We start from the raw sequence: 8149 nt of genomic DNA, 5'->3' as shown, positions 1-8149 counted from the left end.
ATGTTGATCCTCTGGTTCAGAATGTCATGATATCAGTCAGGACATTTGGTTTTTAATGTAAGCTCATACTCAGTTGTATTAAGAGACCAAGATGTTATGACATTTTTCAAGCACCATATGTTAGCAAAATTCTGCTAACCCCAAAATCATGGAACTAATAGATTTTACATCGGATATTGTACATGCCAAAAATACTTAGGTCAATGTGGGAGATCGGGTGTGGATATAAGCGGCTATGGCAAGAAAACCAATTTGCAATATATCGTCGAGTAGGACAGAAACATTTTCTCTACTCGGGGCATCTTCTCTACTCGGAAAGTCTCCTAAGTCGGAGGGATCCTCCATACACCGCCTAGGTGGCTAGTTATCATAACCGATTACGGATATAGAGGATCGCTTGGACCATTACAGAGTGTTATGCCTTCTAAAGGAGAGCAGCGAAGGTTATGATAATTGTCATTACTGAAGGACTCCAAGAGTCACTTCATAAAGGTTGTGGTTTCGCATTGTAGAGGTATGAATAGGGCTCCCATCCGAGGGATAAGGAAGACATATTCCATCTTTAGCTCACAAATACTCCTATTGTCCTGCTCAAATCCCTTAACAAACTAAGTTATCTTCTACGTTTAACTTATACAGTTGTGACCTCACTGGATTTGCTTCTGGGAGGTAGTTCAAACGTGTTTTATAGGAACATTTGGCGCCCACCGTGGGGCCTAGGTAAAACTTTCACAAGCCACACTAATACACTTTCGCTCTCATTCTCGAAATGTATGAACCTTCGCCCAATAATGGTGACCCTCCACCGGAAATGACCCAAATACTGGACATGGTGGAGGCCTTGAGAAAGCAGAACAGGAAATTCCAAGGCAACCTCCAAACAATATAGACTCAAACAGGGCATGACGACGACTTTGAGGAGGAGCCTCTGGTTCTCTAACCCTTAATAGAAATTATTAGGGAGTATGCAATGTCGTATTACTTTAAATCGCCGCCCTTGACATCTCTTAATGGCAACAAAGACCCTTTGGAGCACATCACTTGTGTCAATAGCCAAATGCCCATAGTTGTAAACCTTTCCAAAACCCCACGAATTTTATTTTAATAAATAAATAAATAAATAAACGTAAAACAACAGCAAGAATTTCACATCTTCACATAAAAATCATATAACAAATAGTCCTGCTTCGTAACATGGGTTGTAAATTTTTTTTTAAAACTTAGATAGAATCTTTGGTATCACAACCAATTCATTTCAAACTTTGTAGCAGAATTAATGAGTCTTAAACTTCTTCATAAAATAGTCTCAATACCATGAAAGGTAGTTCAAATGTCGATAAAATTATCACACTTCATCGTTATCACCAAAGATCCCCACCGATAGGATCGATTCCCACTTGAAACCAGAGCACATCAAAATTTGCACTTAATCCTCACTATGGGAATAAGGCCATCACTAGACCATATCATCCTATAACTTCGTTGGATCAATATTATGCAAAAACATCACTGGACTAATTGTCCTAACAAATGCCATGAATGCATGATGCGCAACAACATATAAAATACGACCACAGTTAGTCAAAACGTATCATCATCCATCATATTTGTCATGTTCTCTTCACATAAATCATAACACATACATCATACATCACATTCAAAACATCATCAGTTTATCATACTGAACACCAATCAAATCACCTCAAGGCAGAATAATACCAATTCACAATGGAAAACATACCCACGATTACGTCGACACATAATCTCATCATCTCACCATGACACAATCACTAGAAACTACATCCTATGATTCATTTTATTTTATAAGGGTATAGATCATTGTGTTAGCTTTCCAACACTTCGAGCGGTTCTCTAAACAGAGTTATGGCTTAAAAGATAAGATTATTTCAAAATCATGTTGTGCTATTGAGCTGCCATGGCGGCCGGCATAAGGCAATGGCGAGCGCCACACAACCTTGACACCATGGCGAACACCATGAAGAGACAGCGATCATCTTCGCGTCTGCTATTGCACAGACAGAACTATTGCGGTGCAATTTCCCGTATAAACCAGTCCCAATTATTGCGTTTTTTTGCACATTATAGGTCTCATACATCATCTTAACACATGATTTCATCGCATAATAACAACCTAATGTATTTCACATCATGTGCGTCAATCTATTGGCAAAGAATGTTACCAATTCATCAATCTTCATCAGATCATCATATTATCATCATAAACCATAAACCCCCAACAAGACCTACAATTATCGAACCCTTAAATCAATAATAATAATGATGATAAACTCCCCTTACCTTAAAATTGTAGTTTGATATCGAATCCTCTTCGTGCTCTATCGAAATTCATATGCTCCTTTTGCCTTTTTGTGCCCTAGATTTTCTCTCTTTCACGCTTCTCCCAACTTTCACGATCGAATGAATATTTTCTTCTCTCTTCCCTTTTTTACTTAGTTAGCCTTAAGACCCCTAATACGATCTTCCTATTATGCCCTCACTTACTTCTCCTAGTTATTTATTCCATACCTATACTATTTATTTAATTAAATGATAATGCATGATTAAAAACTCTATTAATTTATATATAACTAATCATTCTAACTATTATTATTAAATCCAATTATTATAAGAATAATTCACGTATTTCGTTATAACCCAACAGTTCATCCCAACACATCATACTCATCAAAACGTCACATAATCTTATCGATAAATCACAATAATCACCTTTGACTCATATATTCGTGTCAAATCAGTTAATTAAACAATTTAAATAATTAGTTTAGATTTTTGGGGTATTACAACAGTTGAATCCTCCGACTCCCTAAAATGTAAGCTGATGGCAGGAACTTTCAAAGATGTCGCCCTGCGTTGGTACATCAGTCTGCCGAGGTCTTCGATTATCGAGTATCAAGATTTAACACGCAAGATGGTTCAGTATTTCGCGGCCAACAAGCATAGAAAGATGTCCACCACCAGCTTATTCAATGTTCGTCAGGGACCGTCTGACTCTCTACGGGAATACATGGAGCAAATCTACGAAGAAACCATCAAGGTTTCTCACCCAAATCAAGAGATGATCATATGGGCTTTCCATAATGGCTTAAAAGCAAGTCATTTCAATGAATCTCTGGCTCAAAAGCCAACTTCCAACATGGATGAAGTGATCAATCATGCCAGAAGATGCTACATAAAAAGAGAGGAAAGTAATATGAAGAAGCGACATTGGGATGCTAAAGAGAGACTTCTGAGCATGTCGGAGAGGGTACTTCCAGAAAAGATAAACAACAACACTCGATCCGGGATCAGAGCGTGACACGCCCAAATCGGAGACCCTTAAATAGAAACCCCGGGTCCTTTACTCTACTTAATACCAGAAGATCCAATATACTAGGTGAAGTAGATCACTTGGGACTAATAACCATACCGTCTCGAGCTTAGTTAGTCGGAGAAATTACCGGAATGGAGGACGACCCTTGGTGCTCTTTTTATCGCATGAAGGGTCACCATATCGAGGATTATCTATAACTTAAAAGGAGATTGAAATGCTAATTCTGCATGGAAAGTTGTTATCCTATGTTAAGGATGACTGGTCGTCACCAGCCAGACAGAGAAGTCCATCTCGGAAGGATTTTGGGACAGAAAAGTCACAGACTAAGAAGGGAAAAGACCCATTATAGGACCTTGACCCTTTTATTCTTTAACCGATATTAGGGGGCAACTGTTCTGGGACACCTATAACACCCACACACTTAAACCCAACAATTTTAAAATGAAAAAAAATTGTTCAAAATCAGCTAAACAACCCAATAAAATTGAGCCAGATTGAGGCCCAATGTAGAGCTTCACCCGCTCATATAGACAAACACGTAGATCCTCACTAAGGAGTCACACATTGAAGGAAGACCCCACGCTCATATCATCTATTGAAGTTAATACTAAGGTCTCTCGTATCTGGCGCCACATTCATCTAGGGCAGTTTTAACTATCGTCTATATATAAGTGTGGATTCACATCGCGCCAAGGTATGATTAATCACATTCTTGCAAGTTAGTCCTTTCTGACATCAGTGGCTTAGGCGTTGGAGTGCTAATCTTGCAAGTACACCCCTAGTCCATTTGGGGTTATTCTATATTTACTTTAAGTCCAGTCTACTCATTGTCTCAATGTGTTCAACTTGTAATTCTTAATGGGAGTTTGCTTTATAAACAATAGTTTTGTTATTCTCATAAACGATGTGGGACTTCCTTTTGTTCTATTTCTTCACCACCAACTCTATTAACCTTGTTCTTGTAGTTTAGAATAACAATTGAAAGCTTTATGCTCAAGTCCATATTAACTATAACCTGATATGATGGAGTTCCATGTTGTTAAACATGGATCCTTGATGTTATAGAATACCTTTTCAGCATAATCTAATCTTCCACGCTTGTTATACATGTGTAAAAAAGCAAGCATGTAGAAACCATAACTTGAGTAAATTGGCATCTTTGTCTCTCGCCCATCCATCTCCAAGAACATAATGCACAGATGTTAATAATTTTTTTGGATGAAAAGAAAAGGAATTCTTTTTTCTTTAAAAAACTATATTAAACAATATGTTAAGTATGTGAGTGTATACAATCCTACTTATGAATTATTGCTTAGTAGAAACTGGAGCAACTTAAGAGAACCGATGATAAAAATCACAATCCCGCTCATTTATTGACATTGCATGTAAAAGGTTATAGGTCTGAAGCAACATCTTTCTTGGCAACTGCTATGAAAATACTGTTTCAAAATTACTACTAATTCATAAGTTGCGACTACAATGGTTGGATCTATTGAAGAGTAATTCAATATTCAGAAGATGAGCATCAGAAGTTCTGATGTGGGCTGATCTTCTGATGGTTAATCAGAAGATGTTGTTGACCAGAAGATGTTATCTTCTGGGTCCCATTAGCTTAGCTGTTTAGTAGTAAGGGTACTTTAGTATTTTGTAGTATTGTACTGTTTGTACCTTAAACTTGTTCACTAAGTTTAGTCTGTTAGGGCCTACGTGGCAAGAATTTTCTTTTGTATAAATAGCCTTGTAGTAGCTATCATTTATTATCAACAACTTTATTCTCTCTCATTAATCTTTGCGCCATTATTCTCTTTGTCACCATCTTTATTCATTGTGCACTAACAATTGGTATCTAGAGCTCCGGTTCCAAACACAAGGAAACACGAGTGAACGTGAGTTTGTGTGACTGGGTGATTGATTTTGTTTCTGGGAAACAAAGTTGTGTTGAATCACATTTTCTCTTGGCTGTTTGTGGGTTGGGAAACACTGTGTGAGTGTGAGTGAAATCTGTTTTTGTCTGCACAAGTTTAAAGATGAGTGGAAGCAATTTGAATACCAAACTTCCAGTTCTTGATGGTAAAAACTAGAATAGATGGATGATTTAAATGCGTGTATTATTTGGTGCTCAAGATGTTCTAGATCTTGTCACTGGAGGATATGTTCCGGTTGCAGCGGATGCAACGGAAGAACAAAGAGAAGCGCAGAGAGAGACAAAGAAGAGAGACCAAAAGGTGTTGTTCTTCATCCATCAGTGTGTGGATGTGAATGTGTTTGAGAAGATTTATGATGCTATGACGTCAAAGGTGGTGTGGGATATACTGGTAAGGTGTTACGGTGGTGACGTATCAGTGAAGAAGGTGAAGCTTCAATCCTTGAGAAAGCAATATGAGAATCTCAACATGAAGAACAATGAGAAAGTCTCTGAGTATATCTCTAGAGTGATTGTGATCACTAATGAGATGAAGGCTTGTGGGGAAACCCTTTCTGAACAAGTAATCATAGAGAAGATATTGAGGTCACTTACTCCTCAATTTGATTATATTATTGTATCGATTGAACATTCTAAAGATCTGGAAACCACGAGAATAGAAGAGTTGCAAAGCAGTTTAGAAGCACAAGAGTTGCGTCTGACTGAGAGAACTTCTGAGAGAGAAGTTGAGCAAGCTCTGAAGGCTTCTTTTGTCAAGAAGGACCAGAAGCATAGACGTGGTGATAGATTCCAGAAGGAAGCGTCAACTTCTGATGAGAAGAGATATCAGAAGGGAAAGGATAAGAAGAAAGTTCAATGTTACTGTTGCAAACAGTTTGGCCATTTTGCTAGAGACTGTTTGGCAAACAAAGGAAGGAGATCAGAAGAAGAAAATATAGCCAGAGGAGCTTTAGATGATGAACCTGTGCTATTGATGGCTTCAGAGTCTGACGAAGGATGTTTGTCAGAGTGGTGGTATATGGACACTAGGTGTTCAAATCACTTGACTGGAAACAAACAATGGCTGATAGATTTTGACTCTGAAAGGAGGACAAAAATCAGATGTGCTGATGATAAGTATCTTTATGCAGAAGGTATGGGAAATGTCAAAGTCAAAGTGAAGAATGGGAAGAATGTTCTGATCAAAGATGTTTGGTATGTTCCTGGAATCAGAAGCAATCTGATGGGCGTAGATCAGCTCATTGAGAAAGGTTTCTCAGTTGTTATGAAGAACAACCTCTTGAAGTTGTATGATTCCGATCAGAAGTTGATTATGCAATCTGAACAGGTGTCATACCCCAAAATTTGCCTACACTATTTCTCTTATACAAATACAAATCAATACACAAAGCTCCAAGACACACTCTCCTATACCAGGCTCTAAAACTAGGGTTTGGCTCACTCAAAGGAAAATCAGTGAATCAATGGCTCAATACATCTCACATCATCCCTATGACAAGTATCAAGGCTCATTTCAAAGAATTGGTCACTCAATTATTCAGAAAGTCAACAGTCGACTGGTTGACCTAAAAAGTCAACTGTGGTCAAAGTAAAGTCAAAACTCCTGATTTTTTGTCAAGATCCTCATATTGAGGTATCATTCACCATGGTTCATCAAGGAAAAATCAAAAAAATCAACAAATCAAAAAGTTTCAAAATTAGGGTTTTGTATAGGAAAAGTCAACAGAACTTTGACCAGCCATAACTCTCACATGGAACATCCAAAATTTTCCATCCAAAGCTCATTTTGAAAGAAATTTGATTCTATACAAAATTGTGTCTCACATGCCAAGTCTAAAAATGCTTCATTTGAGAGATATGGACCAAAACATTATAGGTCCTTTTCAAAAGCCAACAAAAAGACACTTTTTTCAAAAGGAAATAGAATGAGCATGGAAAATAATTTTGACATGAGACCAAAGACACTGGTTAGAGGACTCTCTAAGGTTTCTAAAAAGTCCTAGAACACTTCCATACCTCAAAAATTGAGAGAGATAGACCTTGTCAAAGTTGGACTATTTTGGAGGGAGAAATGTGAAAGAGTTTTGAATTTCTTGCTAATGAGCCTATATTTTCAAGATCCAAACTTGTTCCTTATGATGTTAAGAGCCCATAAATCATTTGCCACGAATTTGTGAATTTTATATTATTTTTTATTCATTTAAAAAGTGATCTAAAATCAAATATTCAAAGAAATATGGAAGAGATTTAATTTTGATTTGATTTTCAATCAAATTCCAACAAATAAATACCATATACCATAGTCAATTTTGTGCAATGTGATATTGATCATAAAAGATTGAAATTGGACCTAATATAGAAACTTCCATGAATCAAATTTTTGAGATTTCCAATCAGTGATCCTTGAAGATTGAAGTCAGAATAACAACCCTAATACATTCTCTTATATAAACACATCATTCACATATCATTAGGGGACGGATTCTGCTGCCAAAGAACCCTAAAACCGAGTCCAAAAAATTCCAAGAAAACTCAATTTCGAATTCTGAATTAGAGGACAATTCAAGTGGTTTTGTGGATTGCAACGTGTTCCAGGATCCTCAAGGAAGCTGTCCCAATCATTCCCAGGGCCTGAGACATCAAGAACGCACCATCATAACTCACGGTTTGCACTTTTCTAAACTCATTCGATTATGCCAAATCATGCAACATAAACGAATTCTAATTGTATATCTATGTTTGTCATGATTCTTTTAATGTTTCTGAAGCTTTAATTTGATTTCTGGGCACGATAGCCATATCTCACCATGGATGAACTTCTAGGTTATGTATTAGGGCTTTTCGTTTTAGAAAAAATTAGACCTAATTGCAGG

Source organism: Vicia villosa, linkage group LG1 (genome assembly GCF_029867415.1).
Source record: "Vicia villosa cultivar HV-30 ecotype Madison, WI linkage group LG1, Vvil1.0, whole genome shotgun sequence".
Taxonomy (NCBI): Eukaryota; Viridiplantae; Streptophyta; class Magnoliopsida; order Fabales; family Fabaceae; genus Vicia; species Vicia villosa.
This window is presented reverse-complemented; position numbering follows the sequence as displayed.